Source organism: Oenanthe melanoleuca, chromosome 1A, assembly GCF_029582105.1.
Source record: "Oenanthe melanoleuca isolate GR-GAL-2019-014 chromosome 1A, OMel1.0, whole genome shotgun sequence".
Classification (NCBI taxonomy): Eukaryota; Metazoa; Chordata; class Aves; order Passeriformes; family Muscicapidae; genus Oenanthe; species Oenanthe melanoleuca.
This window is the reverse complement of record NC_079334.1, coordinates 5,218,071-5,241,662: the sequence shown is the minus strand read 5'-3', so window position 1 is coordinate 5,241,662 and position 23,592 is coordinate 5,218,071. Positions and strand designations below refer to the sequence as shown.

Here is a 23,592-nt window from a genome sequence, read left to right as displayed (position 1 = left end):
TGACCAAACTGGTACTGAAAGAAAAGATGTGCTTCAGCACTATGGCACTTGTCTCTATCAAGGAGGGGCCTGCAACAGATGCCCTACAAGCAATGCTGCTCTATCCTGGTTTTCTCAGAGGTCTGGAATCCAAAAGGTATGGATGTCTGCCTGGCAGGTACCACTGTGCTCTCCAAAGCAGGAGAATTGAGCTGCTGCTCCAAGTGCTGGGCAGCCTTACAGAGAACGAGAGCTGCTTGTCCTCACCTAACCCAGGAGAGCAGCTTTCCCTTCTGCAGGAGAGTGGGAGGAGAAGCAGCAGCATGCTTTAGGGGTTGTTTTCTCTCAGAGATAGAAGGTATTTTGGGATAGTCCCACAGACCTCACTGTACAGCAGTGGCTGCTCAGGGATGGCTCAGCCACACTGCTCTTTGGTTACTCTCCTGTCATTTAACCCTCTGTCCTGCTGTGGCCAAAGTGCTCTGCCAAACCTGTTTGAAATTTCTCCCTCCTTCTTCTTTTCTAACTGGAATTGCCTACAGGGATGTTTTGGGTTCTGTATTGCAAAAGTTTTCTAAGGCACAGCATGCCCACCTTCCTGCATCTTTGTCAAGCCTTATCTAATCCTTTTAGTAAACAGCTTCCTGCTCACAGGAGCCTGTAAATACAAGCTCTTAGGACTCTGTGTGAGGCTGGGCCGGGGCTCCCTGTGCTATGTACATGCCCATAAAAGCATCCCCCATCCCTGGAAGTGTTTAAGCCCAGGCTAGATGGGCTCTGAGCAGCCTGGTCTAGTGGAGAGTGTCCCTGGGGGGTTGGAACTAGATGAGCATTAAGGTCCTTTCTAACTCAAACCATTCTGTGATTCTGTTAAAGCCTCTTCTGAATGAGAGTTGCTTAGAAGAATATTTAGTACAAAGATGAGTTTAGGCAATTACTGAGGACATTTCTTCTGGTTCTCTTGCACTGGTGATGATATTTCTGTACATTTGGATCCTGGGAGTTTCTTTTGGAGTATCTCATTTGACCAGGGCTATGACAGCATGCAGATGCAATAGGCAAGTTGAAATTTACTCCTGGAGCAGAGGGCAAGCTTTGTTACTCTCTTGAAAAGTTTAAGAGTACTGCCAGGAGGAGAAAGACTGCTGCTGGAAATAGAGAAGCCCAGGTGAGCTATCTGGTGACAATCTATTTTGTTTGGGAATAGATTTTGAAGTGGCAGGTGGCAGTTGGTAGACTTCTAGGTGAGCTGGTGAAGTCTCTGTCATTTTGGTGTTCTTCCCCCATTGTGAAGCAAAGGAAATCCATACAGCACCACCTTTTGTCCTTGAGGGCTACATAAGCAGCAATAGAATTCAGAGTGGAATGACATTGCTAAGGAGGAGATTAGTTACATGTGCTAATTAAATCTTCTTCCTTTATAATGCAGTTAGCAAAGTATTTGGGATTTAGGATGGGGTGGTTTCTTTGGGCTCCTGGATTCCAACACTAGCTCAGAACTCCTACACCAGGACACTTATGTCCTCAGTCTTTTTCCTGTTTGTCAGGTGGGACCTGTTTTTAGAAATTCACTCATGTGCTCTGGGGTGCATGGCAGAGAAAAGGATGTTGGGCTGACAAAAGCTGGTGCTTGCCTGCAGCAAGTGCCAAAGATGACAAAGCAATTTGGTTTCAGCCCACTGCACTGTCCAGCCAGCAGGATGGGAGTGTTTGAGAGGTGGCAACTTCACTGGGACTGCCTCAATTATCCATTTACCTCTTCTTCAGCCTCATTGCTCTCTGCTGTAACTCCTGCATCCTTCCAGTCAGTAGCAGGTTCATCCCAAGACTGATAATCAAGTCATGGCAGCAAGTAGGGCAGACAGCAACAAGCAGCTGCACTTGTTCCTGTTGAATGCAAAGGAGCTGTTCCATGGGGATGGACACAAAGGTGGGAGCCCTGCCTGTGAGAGCAATCCTGTGTCAGCATCAGGGTCTTGGGAACCAGCCCACACCCCAAAATAATCAGGCATTGCCTGTGCAGGCTGGGACAGCCTCTGCTGGAGAGAGCTTTGTCTCTGTCTGTACCTCTGAAGCTCCCAGGCCCATTTTTAAACCCTGTTTTGGTCCTATGTGCTCAGGTGGCATCAGGGCTGATTTCCTTGAGGGAAGGAGGAAGGGGAGCCAAGCAAGCTGGGTGCCAGCCTGGTTATGAGGGAATCTGTCCTTTGCTCCCAGATGGCAAAATCCCAAGTGCCTTATGCACCTGGTTCCTCTGTACTTTGTCACCTGCTTTGGTTGCTGCTTTGCTCTCAGTTGGATGAGGAACTCTGCCTTGTCTTCTCCAACTTCATTGAGCACAATTTTCTCAACTGCCTTCACTTCTTACACAAAAAGGGAGCAGAGTTGTTTTGGAGGGATTATCATAAAACAAGGACTAGGTTTGTTTTCTTTGCTTTTCCTAATTCCACTGTTTCACCTCAGTTTACCTGTTTGACCTCAGATGTACAGGGCCATTTTTTCTGTCCCCAGTCTTTTCTTTGCTGCAGCCTTTGTGGTAGCTTGTCTCCAGAAGCAGAGAAGCAGGCAGTATTTTCTGTGCTAACAAAGTGAGCATTGTTGTAATGCTGTTGTGGAGTGAGTGGATGTGATTGCAGACAGATGTATTTCTTCTGCTAGGGTGTGGATTAAGGCTCAAGGTGACTTTGCTCCTTCATAAATTCACTGACTTTCCCCAGAGAACTGAAGGGGCAGGACTGGGAGGGGAGAACTATGATAAATGAGTGTCAGGAGGAAATGCACTATCATAGGCCAGGCTGCCTAAGAACAAATGTGTGCTCTGTGAGCAGCTCTCACCATTGCTTTAGGTACCACTCAGTGGTTAAAAAACCCAGGAGGATGTTTAGCTGAGAAGTTGAGCATGGCTCCCTGCAGGCTGCTCTCCCAGTGTAATTGTCTGGGTAAGTGGATTAGGAGCAGCAGTGTGGCTTGTTCAGGGTTAGGCAGGCTCTGGGGGAGCCAGCACAGCCCAGTCCCTCACAAGAGGACAAGATTTGGGCAGTGCTTGCTGGGGGAGCAGCATTGCTCCCTTCCAGTCAGAGCTGTTTGATTCCAAAAGCTGATGCTTGGCTGTCATTCCAGGGGCTTGCTGGGAAGGGTCCCATGGAAACAGTTCCTTTCAGAGCTGTCACTTGTCCTTATCTGCCACGAGGTGGGTACAGTGACAGCAAATCACATCTTGGGACACTTCTTTGCCTTTGTTGCCATGGGAATCAGTGTTTTCTGCAGCTTTGTCTTCTGTGGAAAAAAAAGAGGAGTATTGTTACCCCTGACTTGCCCACCAAAATGTGCTGAGGATGAGAGGGGGGTTGTGACCAGCCACAGAGAAAACCTCAGAGTTAGGGCCAGGCTGTGAGGTCACTTTGACCTGCCATGCAGGTCCCTCTGCAGTGAGGGGGTGACACAGAGCACCAGGTGAGGCACATGGGCCCAGGTGGCCCTGCTCCACCAGCCCTGGCTGCCAGATGCTGTCACACCTTGCCAGAGGAACAGGGCTGGGACCTGCCCTTGCATTTGCTCCATGGTTAGGTAGAAGAATCTGGGTCATGTCTAAGGTGCCAAAACATGACATAAGTTCAAAAAGATTGGCATGGCCCAGAGATTCAAACATGGATACTCAGCTGGAGTCACCTGCCTTTGGGAGAGTTGTAGGGTATAGAAAGAGGTGTAGCAGATTTGTAGGAAAGCTGCTGTGTGTTGCTTCCCTTGCTGGGTGGCTGAGTAGCCCCAATAGGGATGTGGGAGTCAAGCTGGTGCTTCTTTCACAACCAGGAGGTGAAGGCACTGCAGAGCCACTGAGGGGACCCAAGGATTTGCCACCATGCAGGATCCCAGCTGAGTTCCTAACCCAGCATCTCTCCTGTGCTTCAGTTCAAGCCCTTTTGAGTGTGGTAGGGAGCTCCCTGTGTTTGTACCACACATCTCATCCCTCCTTCCCAGCCCACACTTGTGTCATTTCTCTAGAATTGCAACTGATCTCTATTTTAGTTACACTTCTGGTGTGGATTCCATTACCCATTGAGAAGGTGTCTCTCTGCCCAAAACTCCTACGTAATACAGTGGTGGTGTTATTTCCCCAGTACTGAGGAACTGAGTCAGAGGAAGACTAAATGACACATCTGAGGTTACCCAAAGGGGCTGAGCACTGCTGGGAACTACATCTGGAAGTTCCTCTCACTGTTGCCAGAGCTCTCACCCTCTTCTGATGTGGCACTGGATGTGGGGCATTGCCCTGCTCTGTCCCCAGCCTTTCATCTGGGCCCTTGGACTCTGAAATGAGCCATAAATACAATCAGCCCCTTTCAAGGGAAAGGAGAGATTTATCTCAAGCTCTAAACTTTTGGCAGTGGAATTAAAAGTAGAATTTGAACTAGTCTGTGCAAAAAATCCCACAATCACAATCTGGTGCTTTTGCTTAGACTTAGATGTTTGTGCTGCTTCTTGCTATACAAAGATACTTTTCAATGTTCAGCCATTCAAATTAGAAGTGCTTAAATGTAGAAATATAGATAAGAACTGTGGAAGTTCTAGAGCAGCAGGAAAATACCACAGGAGTTTGGTCAGAGATGGAAAGGAAACTTTCTCCAAACTGTGTGCAAGTGTTATGTTTTTAAATATATATATATAAAGAAAAAACCTGTGTAATAAGCTGGCTTAAGGGAGTTGTTCAGAAATGCAGGAAGTTTCACTTTCTAGTCTGAGATGCATGTTTCTGTATTTATTCTTTTGCATATGTATGAGTACATACACATGCATAAATACATGAAATGCTCACACTGTTGTAGTTCAGTTTTTCATTATTTTTCTCTCTTCAAATGGTGTTGCTTATTCTCTGAGGATATTCATCCCAAAATTCAGTTTAACAGAAATGAGCTTCTCTTACCACTTGAAGCTGTTTTTGTTGCTTTTGACCTCTGCTTGTGAAAGGGCTTTTTTGAAAGTAGTCAAGAATATTGAAATAAAATGATGGGATAAAAACAATGAATAATAGAGGGTGGGCAACTACTGAGTCACCATGAAACACTGCCAGTGGAGCTCGCTGAGCTCCAGCTCAGCTTGGTCTGGCTACCTATGTCTCATTGCTGAGTTCTTCAAAATGTGCCACTACAGACAGCTGATGCAGCCAGCTAACCACAGGGAAATGGTACAGCTTCAAAGCTCTGGGAATAATAAAAGTCATGTCTGCCACTGTCTGCTTACTCACCCTTGAAACGAGCTGGTATGAAAGCAGCAGAGAGCAGTTGAGGCTCACAAACAGAACGACTCACAGGCTGTGATGTGTTAGAAATTAGTCATGTTTCAGTCTGTGCTTCTGATTTTGCTCAGCAGTTGTCTTCACTGCCTTGGTCTCTGCCTGCTGTCCTGGGCATTGGGCAAGACAGGAGAGGCAGGGAGTGATGGGGACAAAGGGAGCCCTCTGGAAAGGAGAAGGGAGCCCTCTGATCTGCCCCACCACACGTGGGGAGTGCACAGAGCAGCGCTGCCAAACATCTCTCCATGCCAGCATGGCTGCGCCAACACCCCTGCTCAGGGATTTGCACAGCAAGGGCTGAGAATTCCTGGTGCTGCCAGCAGACAGCAGTGATGGAGGTTGGGAAGTGCAGGGATGTGGCATTTGAGGGCACAAGGGATGCTTTATTGGCATGGGGCTTCTTGTTCAGTGCCCTCCCCAGTGTGGGCACCTTCTTTGCCAGAAGAAAGGCAGGGAAGGTTGTTCCATTGTTCTCAGGCTTCAAACCAGCTTCCCCTCCCTGAAATTGTGGGGCCAGTGGGGGGCTGCTTTGGTGGTGTTTTTCTTTCATGAGTCTGGAGCGGGTTAGCTTGGTTTTCAAACACCTTCCTGCAGCCTTTCCTTATTGTACAGCCATATACAGGCAGTAAAGCAGCAGTTAAACCCAAATCCCTTTCCGGCGGGCGCCGTGAGCCCCCTGTCCCCCCTCCCACTGCCTGGGGCTCAGCTCTGCTGTGCTGCTTTTGAAGACAGCCCTACAGAGGTGCATCCACCACAGCCTCAGCTTGCTGGAGGTGGGATATTGCTGGCTGCTGTGCTCAAAGCCCTGCAAACACCAAGGGACAAAGCCCTCCCCTTGTTCTGTCCCAGGAGCACATGAAAGCTGCTGGCATTTCCACTTGCTGTGAGTGGAGACTCCATGTGCACCCATCACATATGGGATACCAGCACTGGGGCAAAGTGCAATGAGAAACAGAACCCAGGGTGGCATCTCATTGTCCTCACCCTGCCAAATGTGGTGTCCAATGCTCAGGGAGGGAGCAACAGTGTTGTGGTACTGCTGGTGCCACATGGGGAATGTGCAGGGTCTGAGCAGTGGGTGGTCTGATTTGAGGGATGTGCAGGGCTGTATTTTCCCATGCACTATGGGTGTCCTGGGTTGTAAAGACAGCTGGGTGCTGCTGGAGCCCAGTTCTTATCCAATGCTTTTTTTCTTTCTGCCCAGTTCCAGGTGGCAGGGGACACAGCCAGGGCTGTGGCACAGCAGCAGAGGGGATGCCCACCCACCTGCATGTTCCCTTGGCACACCCACCCACCTGCATGTTCCCTTGGCACACCCACCAACAGATGTGATGCTGCACAGTTCCACCTGCAGCCCACAGCTGTCACAGCAAGCAAACCTGGCTTCCAAACAAGAGCTGAGCAACACTGACAATCTGAGCAGAAGGGCAGCCCTGGTGCAGTGGCTGTGTTTAACCCTTAAGAGGCCACCTTGCAGGTGAGGGCAGCTCCTGCAAAGGGTTCCCCACCTTGGTGGGACCCTGGGCTGTGTTGGGTTAGGACTGCTTTAATCTTTAACAGAATCTGAGCAGAACAGGCAGTGGTGCAGCAGGAGGCTGGTGGCAGTCAGAAGAGAAGGGAGTTTTACAGCCTGTGCTGCAGGCACCTTCTGAAATGTTAATGTCACATCATCTTGCTTCTACTTTTCTCAAACAGTAAAGCCCAGCTCCAGCAAAAATCTTCCATTGGAGTTAATGAGAGTCACACATGTCAGTTCTCTTCAGCAGCTGGGAATTAATACAGAATATTTTATCCTTTAAAATGCTGGGCAAACATTAACTAATCCTCTCAACACCCTTCTGGGATAGGTAAATATTACTCTCTCCCAGGTGCAGAAACTAAAGAGGAAAAGTTATGTGATTTGCTTAAAGCCACAGGGGGAATCAGATGGGGGTAGAGATGGGGGGATATTTTAATATCTTCTGCCTGTGCTTGGGCTCATTACAGGTGTTACCTCTCAGACAGTGTTCTTTATAAGCTCAGCTTTGATGGGGGGAAATATGCTGGTGTCCCCTTAGCACTACAAGAAGTGAACCAGCTGATGCCTGAGCATCCAGGGTCTGTCAGGAGCATGGGCAAAAGGAGGGGCTTTTGGGGACAGGGATTCCAGGGAGCACATGGCTCTGCAAAAGCTTTCTCATTGTGCAGCCAGTTAAGTTTTGGCCGACCACCTTCAAGTCAGGACTTAGAACTCGTTTCTTCCAGGCTGAGTTGGCCATGGATGGGGAGTGCCCCTCAAGGGCTTAGTCCCAAGCTGCTTGTCTTTAAAGTGGGTGATAAATGTTGTCTGTAGAGCGGGGCTTGTTATCTTTGGGATTTACATCCCAGTGGCGGGACTGTGTTTGCAGAGGGAAAGCTGAGTGCTCATCCCGAGGAGGGGGCTGCTGCCTTCCTGCAGAGCCTGCTGCTGCCCTCGGGTCGGGGTGAGGGTGTCTGTGGGGCAGCAGTGCCTGGTGCTCCACAGAACCACAGTTTGCATCCCTCCTTATTGTCACGGTTGGGATTTTTAATAGCCTTGTAGGAGGCACTTCTCTCCTTGTGCTTAATTGCACCACACTAACCTCTCCCTACTCCCATTCCCATCTCCTCCTTGCTTGTCTTCTCATCTCTGACCTGGCCAGGGCTTTAGATTACAGGTGGCAGACAAAATGCAGTGGAAATGTCTGTGTGCCAAGCTGCTCTCTCCTGCAAAGGCAAAGGTAATTTCTGTGCCTCCAAACCGTGCTGGGGTTTACCAAGTGTTTGCCCATCAGCCTGCAACCACTTCAGGGCAGTTGCTATCCATGGGAAAGCCATTGTTTGTTATCCCTGATCCTGTTTCAGATGCAGTCTGAGGCAAGGCCATGTAGTTGGGGTCTGTGTCTTTGTGATGGGCTGCCAGAGAAGGCTCCTGTCTCTGCTGCCTTGTGCCTGGGCTCTTTTAATTGGAGACACATGGTTCATTATTTAAAAAAATGTGCTTTGCTGGTTGTTTGTTAGGATCTTGTATCTGAGAGTGCTGCAGCTTGTGAGCCTTAAATGAAGCAGTGGGAAGGACACTGAGCACCTGGGGAAGGGGCTGCTGCAGAACTGGAGCCTATTGTTCTCTCCTTGAATTGTGGGGAAGCTCTTTCCCCATGCTGGCTCTTTTACTTGGGAGCCAACTAATACACACCGTGGTTTGTTTCTCTCTCCATCTGTTCCAACTTCAGTTTATTCACGGCTCTGTAGGTATTGTACATTCAGCTGCTTTTTTTTTCCTTTTTTTTTTTTTTTTGGATGGGAGAGCCTCCCCTTTTCATGGTTCACTTACTCATTTTGTAGGTCTCTGTGGCTTCCTTGTCAAGATTTCTCTTTTGTTGGATTAATTGGTCATAAATCTAGAGTCAGGTGCTGCATGCGTGCTTCCCGTGTACACCTTAACCATCTGCCAGGTTTCATCTCCATGGCACCCAGGCCAAATTCCAGCTCTGGTAATGACAACCTGCCTCCCTGCATTTTTCCTGTGCTTTTAATTGGCTTTAGTTCACTTCTTTTTTGTTTGTTCTTTTTTTTTTTTTTTTTTTTTTCCCTGTCCTAATGTACCCCTCTGCTCCATGGCAAGGGGAGGTGGTCTGGGGTGGAGAGGGGCTCCAGGCTGCCAGCACCCACCTGGAGCCAAGATGTCCAGCACCATGGAGGAGTGAAACAGAGAAAGGAAACAAGATGTACATTTTCAGCACTGAAAGCAGTTGCATGATTTTCAGAGGCACACAGTGAATTTTGCATTCCCCCAAGTTCTTTCAGGGAGAGAACAGGTAGCTTTCTGAAGCTGGTGCTGTTTCTTCCTGCTGGCCTTTCTGACCAAACAGATCAGCTGTAGTCCCTGCAGGAGGGCAGAACAACAACTGATAATCTTTACCCTGTCTTAACACTCCAGGATTCCTATACTTTCAGGATAAAAGCTGATGTGTCCGAGTGATCCTGGAGCATTGAAGTTGCAGGAGTCTGGCTGGTGCTGTCGCCTGGCTTATCTGGCACTTTAATAGCACAGCAGTTGTTAGCTTTACAACTGTGTTTTGGGAGGAACAGACTGGTGTCTGTGTTTGGGAATTGCTCTGTGCAGCAACATGGTTTCCTGGGAGGGAGCAGGTTCTTGCTACTCTTTTTCCTTCCTTTTTAAAAAATACTTGAGTCTCGTCTCATTATTATTAAAGAGATTCTCTAATGCTCAAAACTTGCTTAAAAGCATGGCCTGAACGCCTTATTCAATTTGTCTATTTCTTCCTGGCCTGGAAGCTTTCTCTTCTCTCTGCTAATCCTGTTACTTCCAGTGACAGCCCCAGCCATGGGGGTGAGCCACTGGCAGAGCCCTGACTCGCCTGTGCTTTCTAACTGGGAGTCATTCCTGTCACAGCCTGGCTCCAGTTGTCACACTGAGAGCTGTGGGCACCCAGACAGTGGGAAGCATGGATGGATGGATGGACAGATGGATGCACAGCCCAGAGCTGCCAGCCCTCATTGAGAGGGTGGGTCCCTGCTGAGGATGGCAGAAATACCTGCCTCTTATCCAGCCTTTTATAGCAGGTAAAATCTTACTGGTCAAGGGCACAACAGTGGTAGAGACTGGATTGCAGGCAGGGCAAGGATGAGCACCATTTTTAGCTTCAGTGGTAAAAAAATCCATAGGTAAAAAATCCATAGGACTTCAAATACTTGGTGGAGGTTTCTACTGCTTTGGAAATACCAAAGGAAGGATTGGCATTTTGGGAGTATTGCCACATGAAGTTACATCACCTTCTGGTCTTGCAGAAGTCTCCTTGCCTGCCACGGACCTTCACTTAAGCAGCATTAAGCTGCCTGTGTTCCCTTTCTCTTAGAGTCACAGAATTGTTTAGGTTGGAAAAGACCTTTAAGATCACCAAGTGCAACCACAAACCTAGCACTGCCAAGAGGATAAAGTGCCTGTACCAAAGTCTGCCCTAGCAAAGCAGCATTGAGCATGGAGGAAGGAAGCAGTTCTTATCAATGAGCAAAGCAGTACAACTAGCAATAAACCCAGGCTCACTGAAGAACCCTGCAAGCCCCAATCCAACAAAGTCCTTGCAATATTATCTATTATTTGTCTTGTGAGGTCTTTGTGAAAATGGTGGCCTGCTCAGCAGTGTTAGGCATTCATATGTGCATATGGGAAAGTGTCAGTCCTGAAGTAGAGTCTAAGTCATTGAAGCAGGTGGCAGGAGAAAGGAAGAGCTGTGGATCCCATTCCCCTGAGAGTGCATAGGCTGACTGTAGTTCAGATTTTAACAGCATTTGGAAGCACAGAGATATGGGGAGGAGGATTCCCTGAATGCTGCTTGCTGGAGTGCTTCATAGTATGACCTTTGGTGCATCTCTGAGTGAATAAATGTCTTTAGGGATTTGATCTTTTATTTGTGAGACCTGGGACTTCAGCACCAACTTTCCAACTCTGAAATGGATGTTTAACCATGGCAGCATCCTTAATTTGCTACAAGGTAAGGCTTGTAGATCAGCAATGCACTGGGTGAGATTGGATTGTTTCAGAAGTGTGGGTTGGTTTACCAGTGTAGTGGGTCAGCACTTTGCTTGTGTGTGTCCCTGTAGCTCTAATGTCTGTAGTGATGGAACAGTTTGTGAATCCTAGTGGATCTAGCACTGCTCCTGTGAGAGAGAGATCTGGGCTTTCAGTTTTCACAAGGAGGTGGTGTGACATTGAATAAATGAGGCTTTTAAACTCAGTGTCAGAGGAGTTGGCATGGTTGTGAGCACTGCCTCAGGTGGGCAGCATCCTGCCTTCCCCATGGGGATACCTTTAGCAGGGTGCAGAGGTCCCCCTGGTTAACAGCTCTGTCAGTGCTCCCTTCTCCTGCCTTTCCCTGTTCCCACAGATCACATCAGCCCTCTGTGCCACAGCCTGTCATCTGATTTATGGGAGCCATAAACTGCAGAGCAGAAAGAAATAAAAATACTAAACACTTAGATTTTTAAAAGGCCAACAGCACATTGAAGTCTTGGTGATAATTTGCTCATAAAGAAATATTATGCTTCAGATCATAATCCCAGGCTGCAGATGGAGGCTGAGGTCTGGCCTGAGTCTCTCACACTTAGGCTGTAAAAGGAATGCAATGGGATGAAAAAAAACACATAACATGTGGGGATTAGGCTCTGCTGTCTTGCTGTCCATCACCTCTGGTGCCTGGGAGGTCTTGTGGAGAAGTGCTGATGCTCTCCAGAAAAAAATCTGTCCTGTGTTGGAAGGACAGGCAAGAAGGGAGGGCAGAATAATAATCCATGAACAGCAGTCAAACAGCTGAGATTTACAGACTGTGGCAAGTGCCCAAGTGGTGAGCTGAGTCCAAGGCTGTTCCCCTTGCACTGGGCAGGAGGGCTCACCTAGATTATCTGTAGTACTGTCAGCATGGCCAGCCAAATGCTTGTTGGTGCTGCTTGGGCAGCAGTTTCCTTTAATAATTGTTGTTGAACACTGATTTTTGGTCAATGCAGATGGGTGTCTCAGTTTCCAGAGGTGAAAACCAGCCCTCTGCCAGTAAGATGCAGTAGCAATCTGAGCAGGTGAGACCTTCATTTGACTGCTAGAGAGGTCTCCCAGGCTGCCCCAGGCAGGGGCCTGTTCTGGGTGGATAAAATTCCTTTCTGGTTTGGCTTCCTGCTACAAACACTGTCTGTGTGTGTTTACCTAGTGGCCTGTACTGGGGACAGGCACCTGGTGGTTAAAAGCAATGCATTTCTTCAAAGGAGATCAAGGACTGCATGGCTATTTCAGTACAGATGTATTTTCTCCTATCTGATCTTCTCCACCTTAACCTTGTCAAAACCACCTATTAGTACACTGCCGTCTCAAAAGAATCTTGTTATGAGGCTGGTAGGGTTGCAGAAGGGCAGAGAGGTTGTCAAACATGGTTTTTCTTTTTCTTTTTTTCCTTCTGTCCTTTCCTTATGTTCTGCTGGCAGGAAGGCTGCTGGCAGCACTGTCTTGTGTCCTGGACAACACAGAGCTTAGTAGCCTTTCTCAGCTCTTCTTCCTACAGGAAACTCTCCTCTGAAAGGAAACCTTTCTTTCTCAGATACACATCCCAAACTTGGTGATATAGGGCCACTTACAAAGACATGGGAACTGTGAGGAAATAGTAACAACGCATTTTTCCTTATTTTTTTTCTTTAATTAAAAAAATGAACAGATATTCTAGGAATTCTATTAACTTTATACTGGGATTCATACCATTCATGAAGCCTGCTCTTCCAGCTCTGTTCCAGATGCAGCCTTAGCAGGGTTGAATTATGCTCTCCCCACGGGCTGCTGGCCACGCTGCCCCTGACACTGCCTGCTGTGAGTTTGGGTTTGCAAAGAGCACACTGCTAACTCATACACTGCTTGGCAAGCCTGTAACTCCCAGCTCCCTTTTCCATGGGCAATTACTTGGCCAGTCTGTTCCCAGCCCATGTGGATGCCTGTTGTTACTCCTCCCCAGGGCAGAGCTTTGCACTCCTGTGCATCATGAGGCTGCTGTTGACCCAAAAGCTGAATTTATCAGGGTTGTTTTGTATCCTCAGTGTGCTGAGAGTACAGTCATTCTCCCAGGCTACATTTAAAAGGTTTTTATAACTCCTTGAGAACTACTGAGCTCAGCCTTGCTGCATCTCAAAGGGTTGTCTCAGCAGACACATGTTAATGGTAACCAAAGGGGCAGGGTATTGCTTTTTCAACAAGTACTTTCTTAATTAAAATAAGAAGGCTTTAACAAAAACAGATCCAAAGCATAAGTAGCCTGGTTGAAAAGGGAATCTGAAGCATTTAACTTCCCCCCACAAAGATGTCTCTCAGGCAGTTCTGGGGTGGTCCTGGGCTAAGCAATGCCTGTGCTCCAGTGGTAGGAGCTCCTGTGCTCCTTGTGCAAGCAGGAGGGTTTCAAAAACTCTTCATCAAGGGCATGAGTCTAGTTTAACTCTCCCTGGGGAAAAAGAGACACTTTTACCTTGTAAATTAATCCAGTGAAGAGTGGTCCCTCCTCTGCAGCCCTTTACAGTATTGGGTACCATAGGAAAAACTTCTCCAGGAGAGAGGGCTCACCAGCTATTTCTCCTCTAGTTAGATTAGGCAGTTTATTTTCTTGGGGAAATCAAAACTTTCAAAACTTCTGGCTGCCCCCATCTTTCCCCTAGTGTTTCCTGAAATGTTTAACAGCATCCTCTTTGCCTGTTTCCCAGAGACTGAGTTCCTCTTTGTGGTCAAGGTTTCTCTTCCCTCTCCCTTAGAGAAGCAAGGACCTTGTTAATACATCTTTGCAAGGAAAACAGATGATCCTGATGGCCAAAATGCATCATTTCTTCTGGTAAGTGGCTGCAGAAGTGGAACTTATTCCTTTCTCCAATAGATTTGCTTCTGTAAACATGAAGGAGAAGGGATGATTTCTCTCAGCAGACAAAACGTCCATTTGTAAGTGTGGTGAGTGTTTAGTGATGCCTTGTAATAGCACACAGAAAGGAATCATCTCTGAACTTCCTTCCCACCAGACCCTGCCTTTGATTAGAGATGGCAGGTGATGTGTCTTTGCAGGTTTGGCACTAGGCACTGGTACCATGCAAACAGCAGTGAACATCTCACTTCTGATAGGGCTGAAATATTGGCTCCTCATGGGTCACAATAAGCAATAGCAGAATGTTCTCAACTGATGCCAGAAGTGGTTGATAAATCATTGATTGTTGATGAAGAACACTTCCAGGAACTTTGTTTGGGTATTTGTAACTCTGACCTTCACAGAGCACAGATATTTACAAAGAATAATCTATAGATACCGTTCATTATAAAGTATGGTCATAAACCCCCTTTAAGCAACAGAACTGTATGCTCTCTGGACATCTGCAGGTTTGGATAAGCAAGCAAGCACACCTGTGCATCATCCTGCAATTCCATGTAGCCTTGTGTGCTGACAATCAGGCTCCATGCTGCTACCCACACTGGTTTGGGCAGTAGCTGCCCAGCAAATGGAACCTGTTTGGAGCTTTAACTTGTGAGTCTGCAAGGAAGCTGAGGGTAGCAGAGGATCTTTGGGAGGGACTTATAATTGCTGTGTAACTTGATCACTGCAACAGACATAAGCCAGGGTAAGGAGTGCTGATCCGAGCCCAGGCAGGATTCAAAGCATGCCACCTGCTCAGAAACTCTTGATTTGATTTTGTTTTTAGCACCATCCTGCCCAGTGATATCTTTTGAAAGACTGCACTCAGCCCCATCCAGTGCTTTCCTCTCAGCTTTGATCAGCAATGAGCTCTCACCTTCCTTTCCTTTGTGTCCTTCTTGCAGGTCCTCTGCGTGTACCCTCATGTTCCACATCTGCCAGGGTCACTTTTCTCTCTCATGAGCAGCAGATAGAAAACCAGCCCTGGGAAATTTGCCTTTTTTTGGAGGTGAGCTGACTTGTGTGGTCGTAATGGCCTGGCAAGAGGCTGGTCTAGGGAACCACAGCAGTTCCCCTGCACACAACTCCCAGGGCTGGGAGATACAGCCCTATTGCTCTCCTCTGACTCTGTGCTGCTACACTGACTCACTACCCATCTCTGCTTGTCCTGTGGTTAATTTTCCAATCTACATCATATATTGAACACTTTCAGTTGGGACACTGGAGGTGTAATTAGATTAAGGTACAATTCCAGCTGCAGGGGAGACACTTAAAATGTGCAGTGTAATCTTCTTGACAGAGGATTTCCTCCTAAAGCTGGGGACCCTTTTGAGCATCACTTGGATGCAAAACTGTTTTGTCACAAGAAGAGGAAGGACCTTGATGGAGAGGGGCTCAGGAGTTGAGCAGAGCTAGCTCTTCAGGCATGAGGTGATGAAGGAAGCCTGTCTCCTGACCCAAAGTGGTGCAGTGGCTGTCTCTGAGCAGATGGGCAGTGGATGCTTTCTCTGTATGTCTCTCTCACTCCTAGGAAACCTGCACAATATGCTTTTCAAGTCTGCTGTTCCAGAAGAGCAACTAAACACCTGCTGAACTTTGATCCTGTGAGTGTTGGTGTTAATAAGTTACAAACTGATCTGGATGCTTTGCAGGAGCCAAAGGCAGCCTGGGGGCAGTTCTCTGCTTTTCAGTAAGAGGCACCTTGTTACACCTCAACCCCATCCCATCAGCTTCATTAATTCAGGCAGCCCCTCCGAGCTTGGTTTTCAAAATCACTCTTGTATTAGTTCAGCTCTGGGCTGATGCAGCCAGTTTCTCCAGCTGCTGAAATGCCACTGTGCAGAAACACCAGCTTGGTGCTGGCCTGGGGAAAGAGCTGCTGTGTCCCTTTTTGCCTGGGGAAACAGCGAGGGGTCATGGAGGAGGCATGGAGAGAGGCCAGGAGCTCTGCCACCAACCTGCTGCCCAGCAGGTCTTTCCCCTTTTTTTCCCAGGTATTTCCTTTTCCCCCCAGTCTTTCCCATTTCTCTGACTTTTTGAAGATGAAGGCCTTTAGCTTCTATCTAGCTTTTTGCTTTATCTGCACTCACAGTCTTCTTATTTGGTGGCTTTGGCTCACTTCTGCAGCTTAGATGTTGCTGAGAATCTCTTGTCCATCAAACTCAGTATGATTCCTGCTTATAAAGCACAATTACAGTTTACAAGCTGAGGCTTCACTGTGAAGCAGGAAAACTCAAAGATGGAAGTGATGCTGTTTAGATTCAATGTTTCTGCATTTTTTTTTTTAAGTAGGAGTTTTCTTTAGGAAAAATGTATTCCTGAACAAAGCTTGTCTAGAGACCTCCCTGTTGGTAGCTATAGAAACTTTTTGCAAAAATTTATTTAGAATTTATTTTAAACATACCAAATATAATGAAAAAATAGGAAGAGAAACTGCACTTTGGGTAGAGTCTTCCTCTTTAATGGCACTCTCAGAACCAGAAATTGTCAGAAACTGTTTTCCCAGAATAAGACTGAGAAATGGGCTTTTTAGTTGTATGTTGCCTCCTCACCTTCCCTGTCTCTTGTGGATACCCTCAGGCTCCACTAGCAGCAGTGTCTTGGTTCTTGTTCCTGGACCCTGTTCTCAGTGCCAGAGCTCTCAGCACTGCTGTCCCAACATCAGAGCAGGAATGTGCTGAGCTCCTTTGTGCTGTTAGGTGCTGTCCTAACAAGCTTTTCCCTCAGATTTAGACCTTTTCTCTCTATCTTTCCTTATGTTCCATTTGCCATATTGTTCAAGTGACACCCAGATCATTGCAGGTATTTCTGTGCATGGCTGAGATTTGGTTGTGTGAGAGGAGCGAGAGGAGAGAGTGCTGAGTCCAGGTGAGCCATAGCTCCATGGGGCTGGAGCTGATCCATGTGCCACAGCTGCTGTGGGACCAGGGAGCGTTTTGTCCTTTGGGCACCGTGGGGACACCCTGCTCCCTGCACTGGAGGGACCTGGCTTTCCCTTTTTCCCTGTCCTGGTCATTCCAGCAGGAGGAGAGCTCCCAGTGTGCTGCAGATGGAGACTGACCCCTCGGAGCGCTTGGTAATGGCAGCTCTGCCCTGAGACAAGGCAACCCGCATCCTGCAGGACTTGGGGGGCTGCAATGCTGCAGCCACAGTTGCTGTGTGACAAAGCAGTGGAGCTTTGGCAGAGGTGTCTGTGCTGCTCCTAAGGCTGGGGGATACAGGTGGTGTGGTGGGTGGTCCGTGCTGCCAGGTCTGCTCCTCATTGTCCCCTCCAGGGGGTTAGGGCAGCCCTCACACTCCCTTCTGCAGGAACTGGTGAGCATTCCCCACCTCCCAAAGGCTTCACAGGAGGGACAAAAAGGTGCTGGGGGACAAACACCCTCGCCCCGTCCGTCTGTGGGCACCCCCTGCTCCCCGCCTGCCCTGAGGGGCAGAGCAGCGCAGTCCCCAGACGGGCACGAAGGGCAGCGCCTTTCCCCATTCGAGGGCTCCCCTTCAACAAAGCCGTGTCTGTCCCGCTGCCACCATCCCTGCCCGTGCGGTTGTGAGCGGGGCTGGAGGAGCACAAAGGAGCGCAGACAATGGGGCGAGCGGAGCTGCCCTCACACCCATGGCGGCGGGCGGGCCGCTTTGTGTGCAGGCGCGGCCCGGCTCCATGGCGGGGGCAGGCGCTGCCGGCCGCCCCGCGCCGCTCCTTTGTTCGCTCGCCGCCTCACGGGGCTGAGACAGGCAGGTGAGCGCCGCGCAGGCAGGGGGCTGCCGGCGCCCGCATATTAATGCATTTCATCCCGCCTGTCGCTGGATGTTCGCCTTGATTCATGAGGCTCCTCCGTGGGATGCGGCCGGCAGGGAGACAGCTATTGTCTGCCAGGCCTGGGGCCTCCCTGCCGGTGCTGCTCCACGGCCCCGACAGCGCTTGGCACCTTTGCTGCGCCGTCCTTCCTGCCCGGCGTGTCCGTCTGTCCCGCACCACGAACACCTCGGAGTGCAAGGTGTCCATCCAGCACTTACACGACCTTTTTCCTTTTTTTTTCTTTTTTTTTTTTTTTTTTTTAAAGATGTCACATCCCTTTCTATGATTGCCTCCAGTTTTGAAACAAAGCAAATTGGCAGCTGGTGCACAGGTATTAACCAGGCTGCCTGTCTCTTGAAAAGGCTGATTCAGGTACAGCGTTTGATAAAGCTCATGTGCGGGAAGGGTGTGGGTGATAATCTCAGAGAGGAAAACAAACTGGACAGAGTGCACTCCATCATGCTGGCAAAGGGCTGGATTGTACGTGCTGGGGTGCAAATAGGATTGTTTGCATATTCAGCTGGCTCTTCTCTTTTCCCCATCCCTGAACATAGGTGGTGCCTGAGCTCCTTGGGGAGCTGTTTGAGTTGGGGGGACAAATGTGTCTGGAGGAGAGGAGTAAAGGAGCATGTGGAGGAGGAGTGAGAGCAGGAGGGTGCTGGTTTCAGGGGCTACAATAGAAAGGGCCTAGCTGGTGGGGAAAATGCTCCGGGGATAGGGTTTATCCGACTGAATATAGGAAGCTACAGATAAGCTTGTCTGACAGGCTTCCTTTTATATCCCTGACATGCAGTTTATCCTACTCTGAACTAGACATTGGCTTTCCAGAGCAAAATAAACGTCCAAGGTCTGATTTCCTTTTTTCCCCTTTCTTTCTTTTTCTCAGCTGTCAAGGAATAAAGCTGAATTGAGGGGGAAAGGAGCGTTTATTCCCAGTGGGTAAAGAGAGGAAGGCTGAAATGAAGGATTTTCTCCAATGAGCAGCAAACCCCACCTTTGAATTTCCAGTAAATCTATTGGGAGTACAAAGCAAACCAATCAAAAAACGTCAAGGTGTATTTACTGTCCTATTAACCTGGTGGCCCATTCCCTCTCTGGCACACGCTGGCAGCACACAAAGGTACATCCCAGTGCTGGGGAGGGAGCGTGGCTGTGAGCCCAGCTGGGGCAAGGTGACCAAATGGCTCCTGGCTCCTGCTCTCCAGCCATGACAGCATGGAAAGGGGGTGCTGGAGGTGAGCCTGTTCTGGGAACAGTGGTGCTTGGGGGCTGTGCCAGTCCTTTGTGCTGGCTGCTCTCAACGAGGCAGAAATTTAATTGTAACAAGGAACTCGCACACGCTTATCTGCAGCTGAAGCCAAAGCAGCTTCTGTTAGAGATCACCTAGACTTGACTGCTGTCAAATACTGGCTGCAAGTGAGATGGGTTTCCTGAATGCTGTATTTTTACTTGGTGACACATCTAGAACTTTTGGAAAGGGGTTTTTTAAAATGCTTGTCTTTAAGGTTTTTGCAGGTGTCTTTTTTACTGTTTTTTTTCATGAAAAGAGAATTGGGCAATCACAGAATTGTGATGAAAAGTTGCCTCTTATTCTCTTGCTTCATAGCCCATGGCCATCCTGAAGAATAAAGGAAATGCTGATAAATTGGGCATATTCCCCATCTACTGTTCCTCTGTGCCATCCTCAGAGCATGTCCTGCTCCTAGCTGCTCTGTTAACTTGTCTCTGCATATAACACTCGCTACATAAAACACAACTGGGTGCTTTTCGCTCTGATTAAAATCATGCTGTGCAATAGGAAATACAAATTAGCTCTGGCCTTTGGGCTCCTGACAAGTTTCCAGCACCGCTTTCAACACCACAGAGATTGTGTAACTCCATCTGTGTCTGCTCTGTGTGGTGACGTCTCCCCCTCCGTCATGAGCTGGGCTGGCTGCCACTCATCCAGGTTCAGCTGCTAATACTTCAAGCAGCTTTTAGAAGTGAAGGAGGAAGAGATGGTGCCAGCAGCTGGGTTAGCTTTTCCTTGCTAGAGGACTATGTGGGAAGGGTTAAAAGGAGGAGGACTTCCTAGGTAATTCCCCTAATCTTGATGTTTGTGCAAACGCCTCCCTTTTGAATGAATGACTGGGGAGCTCAGCACTGGAGAGCCAATGCTTCAGCACAAGATTAACCCCTGAAGGAGGAGCACAGTAGTCGCTTATTCAAACTAAGCTAAAGTTTGTGTTTCTGTGAAGCGCACGGCACTTTCCTGCCTCCTCCAGGGATTCAAGCCAGGCGTGCTGTCTTACATCATCTCAGCGTTGCTCTCTCAAGGGCTGAGGCTCCAGCTATCGTGTCACGTTTTCAGCAGAAACCTTTTAAGTCTCGGCGACTTCCTCTGGCGATGTTGAAGCAAACAGTGCCCAGACCTGTGAGTGAACGAGTTGCAAATGACATCGCCGGTTTGAAACGCTGCGTGGGCACGACGTGGGCGAATGTTCCCTGCACTGGGTGTTTTCTAAAGGTCTCTGAAGCATGAGGCATGACTGAATGACTTCTGTTTTCTTTAAATGATGAGTGGGAGAATTTTGAATCGTTGGTCTGCTTTTATTTTTGTTAAATGTGTGTGGGCTGACAACATGACTCAGTATTTTCTCTGCAGATGCAAAGATCATACTGCCAATTCTGGGTATATTTCAGACAGTTTCCCATGGAGAACTGGAACACTTTTTCAGTCCAAAGCTTTGCTTTTCGGCAGCCTTAAGCCTATTGATGTGAAAATAAGTGATTTTAAAAATGAATGTTTTGCCAAAAATGTATATAAATACACTGAAGGAATGACCAAACATGGGGAAAGTCCCTCTACCCTTGTGTTTTCCCAACAGTTTATCTGATTTTTTTCATGGCTAACAATTTCTGATTTTTTTTTTTTTTTTTCTGATTCTCCCTAGCCTGAGTTGCAGCTGGGCCATCTCTTTGTCTGCTGGATATCATCTCTGGTGTTTATTTGGCTGTCCCTGTCCTGCTGGGTGACAGCCACCATCCTTGTGGCTGATGGTTGTGAGTTCTCCCCTCCTCCCAAAAGACAAGTAGGCATATTTGTGGGTACCTGTATGTGGTTCAGCCAGAACTACCAGAAAACTCCCCTTTCTCCCTTCTGGCAACCTCCCTGCCCTGCTGTCCCTTCTTTATCTTCCCTTTATGCCATGTACAGTGTATGGCATGTGGTCTGAGAGATGCACAAAGCCAGGCATGGGCTTTGGATGCTTTTATTGTGCAACAGTGAGTGCCTTCTTCTCCCATACCCTCTTCTCTACTAATGTGCAGTGTGCTGGTTGTTATGTCTTTGATAAGAAAAAGCTTCTTGCTAAGACCCTCACCTGTAGTCATAAGCCAGCATTCTAGAGCTACCAATAAATCACTTTTCCCTGCTGATAGCAGCCCTCAGCCCTGTAGACCTTGCTGGAGGTCTGTGAATGGCTAGAGAATAACACACTAGTGGATGAAGGATGTTGCACAGCAAAGGTTGTCTGTGAAGATGATGTGCCTGTAGATTCATTCTGTAGAGTGTGCAGAATGAAATTTGATTGCTGACTTCAACCACAGCAGAATTCCCACACTGAGTCCCTAGCAATGGCCCAATGTGACCTGTGCTTAGCACCATGACCCAAACCCCACTAAGATCCTGACTCCACACTGGCCCATACAACAGTGAGCTGTACCTGACCCATATATGCACAAGCATGTATTACAGTACTAGGCAACAGTATGATCTTCCTATCATTCTAGTTCTTCAGTCCTAAGATCTTCTTCCTATTTCTGGCATTTTCTCTGCCTTCCACTGTCCACCCATGGCAATACATCACCCTAAACTTAAGCCTGAGCACGTCCATCATCCCTACAGGCTTCATTGGAAGCCACTTGATGTGGTTGATTCAAGTGCCTCTGCAGGTTTATCTCATAATGATAAGAAACAGGTAGCAGGCCTTACAATTTCTCCCCAATACTCACATTATTCAAGAAGAATCCTATACTTTAAGCCCTTTTATCCCACAGCCTGATTCTAGCCTTAAGGATAAACTATCAGCCAGCATTCCTTCAGTCACAAGCAGAAGCATTGTGCCTTACTGACTACCAGCACTCAGGCCTGCCCTGAAGAGCAAGTAAAGAGGAGGTGCTCTCTAGTCCTTGGTGTCCCAACCTCTAACCCTGACTTTCGTGTCTGAAGATCCAATGCTCATTACTTACAGTCCTGTACCTCTGAGTGCCAGATCCACTCACCCCTGCCAGCCCCTGCCCACATTACCTTGTTTCTAACAGTGTTTCTGCTGGAATCCAGGCACGGAGATGGTGGCAGGCAGTGGTACTTGCTCTGTGTACAAGCTGTAAGTTGTATTTTTTAGAGGGTGGGCTTGATGGGACAGAGCACGTTTTGGTGGATTTTAGGGTGGAAAGATTATGTTCAGTACTGGCTTGAAGGACTAACTGGCTTGCTCAGCTGAGGGGATGATAGGCTGGGTACAAGATGGGGCATGGGGGAGTGAGAGAGTGTCTGTACATCAGTGAGTGAGCAGGGAGTCGTGGTCTGTGGCACTGATCACTCTCCTTTCCTAAAACAAGCTTCATTGTTCCCATCTTCTTAATTCTCACTGCCCTTCCACTGGTTGTTCTTCACCATCTCCAGCCTTTTTCTCCAGCCTTTGGATTTCCAGAGGTACCAGCTGTTCTAGAGCTGGCTCTTCAGCCCTCCCCAGCCCTCTGTCATTACTGCCTTGCCTGTTTTTGGCAGTCAGAGCTCAGCCAGAGGCCAAGCATATGAACCTATGTTGCCTCTTAGAAGGCAGTCTGCACACTGTATTTCACATTGGTGTGTCTTGCTGGTTGGGAAACAAGAATGGAGAGTGCTACAGCCTCAGGTGTCTTCTGATATCATTGTGTAGCTGTGAATAATGAGCTTGCTTCTGAAGTTTTTTCTGGGATTAGCCTTTAAACTTGCTTCACTTAAGTATTTACATTGAAGGTAGGTATTGCATTTTTTGTTTCTGAATTGTGTTTAGTAAGATTGTCACAGAAAAGCTCTCCAAGGTTCAGGAAAAAATACTTATTAAAAGGGGTTTTGTAATTGTTACAGTGTGTGGTCCTCAGCTTTCCTGAATTTTTGTTGTGTTACATTCAAATATAGTCTAGTGTTGTTTGAAAGAAAGCTTGGAAAGAGAAAAGCTGACAGCAGGTCAGACTGAGGGAGGTGGAGCTGCATTATGCCACTTTTTTGGCCACAGATGAAGTTGGTATTCCCCACCTGGTTAAGGTGCAGCAGACTGAATCACTAACACACCTTGCTCTGAAATAAATCACAGTGGCAAAATGACATTGCTTGTGGCAGTAGGCAAAGTGCTTATTAAATAGCGAGCGTTACTTTGCATGCTTAAGATCACAACTTCTCTCTTGAAAACAAACAAACAAACAAACAAACAAGCAAACAAACAAACATTTCTTTTTCCACAATCAAGGCCAGTGAAAGGCAGGTCCCCACAGGGTGCAGAGACCAGCCAGCTTCCTCATTCTTTGCACTCTCACGGATGGGTTGCTTTCTTCTATGTCAAGTGAAAACTTCCTCACCCAACCCTGGAGTTGCCCTGAGCCTGGCCAGGTCTCCTCCCCACACCAGGCAGCCTCACCCCATCTCTCCCAGGAATACCCACCCTATTCCCTCCTGTGTGCCTTGCCAAACACAAGAGTTCAGTGTTCATTGCATTTGTTGTTTGCAAGACACTTCCTGATACACAACACCCGTGCATTTTTATGGCCAGTTTGGATAAAGACATCACTCCAGCTGGTGACTGCAGCTTCCAGATAAGACTGACCCTGTGACAGTGTAAGAAACACCCAACTAAGGAGGAAGGAATTGTGTTTTCAGACTCCAGAGTGGCTACATATACTAACAAACACAGAATTTTGTTGCACAAACACAGAACAACAACTCCAACTGGGACAGTTCTCTTGGTAGTCCTCACATTATCTGTGATTGATTCTGAATGAGTTTGCAGGGCCTACCATTAGAAAGCAACTTCCTGAGTGTGTCATTAAGGAATAAAGGGAAACAATATTTTTAA

General features: G+C 47.9%; 1 long non-coding RNA gene across 3 annotated transcripts; it reads left to right on the top strand.

Annotated features, from left to right (window-relative positions):
• Positions 1 to 15,017: 15,017 nt before the first annotated feature.
• On the top strand, positions 15,018 to 23,592 carry LOC130248550 (uncharacterized). 3 transcript variants are annotated; one of them, XR_008839649.1, is made up of 6 exons: positions 15,018 to 15,308; positions 18,384 to 20,003; positions 20,431 to 20,539; positions 21,800 to 21,868; positions 21,993 to 23,082; positions 23,249 to 23,592. It is a non-coding gene; the product is annotated as an uncharacterized LOC130248550 (long non-coding RNA). The 3 variants fall into 3 exon arrangements; XR_008839647.1 differs by having other exon boundaries at positions 20,431 to 21,868; XR_008839648.1 differs by lacking the exon at positions 15,018 to 15,308 and adding an exon at positions 17,774 to 17,869 and having other exon boundaries at positions 20,431 to 21,868.